Genomic DNA, 766 nt, shown 5'->3' on the forward strand with positions numbered 1-766 from the left:
CAGTAATCCAAGTCTATGCCCCCAACCAGTAATGCTGAAGAAGCTGAAGTTGAACGGTTCTATGAAGACCTACAAGACCTTTTAGAACTAACACCCAAAAAAGATGTCCTTTTCATTATAGGGGACTGGAATGCAAAAGTAGGAAGTCAAGAAACACCTGGAGTAACAGGCAAATTTGGCCTTGGAATACGGAATGAAGCAAGGCAAAGACTAATACAGTTTTGCCAAGAAAATGCACTGGTCATAGCAAACACTCTCTTCCAACAACACAAGGGAAGACTCTACACGTGGACATCACCAGATGGTCAACACCAAAATCAGACTGATTATATTCTTTGCAGCCAAAAATGGAGAAGCTCTATACAGTCAGCAAAAACAAGACCAGGAGCTGACTGTGGCTCAGATCATGAACTCCTTATTGCCAAATTCAGACTGAAATTGAAGAAAGTAGGGAAAACCACTAGACCATACAGGTATGACCTAAATCAAACCCCTTATGATTATACAGTGGAAGTGAGAAATAAATTTAAGGGCCTAGATCTAATAGGTAGAGTGCCTGATGAGCTATGGAATGAGGTTTGTGACATTGTACAGGAGACAGGGATCAAGACCATCCCTGTGGAAAAGAAATGCAAAAAAGCAAAATGGCTGTCTGGGGAGGCCTTACAAATAGCTGTGAAAAGAAGAGAAGCGAAAAGCAAAGGAGAAAAGGAAAGATATAGGCATCTGAATGCAGAGTTCCAAAGAATAGCAAGAAAAGATAAGA

Source organism: Bison bison, unplaced genomic scaffold (assembly GCF_000754665.1).
Source record: "Bison bison bison isolate TAMUID 2011002044 unplaced genomic scaffold, Bison_UMD1.0 scf7180017864471, whole genome shotgun sequence".
NCBI classification, from domain to species: Eukaryota; Metazoa; Chordata; class Mammalia; order Artiodactyla; family Bovidae; genus Bison; species Bison bison.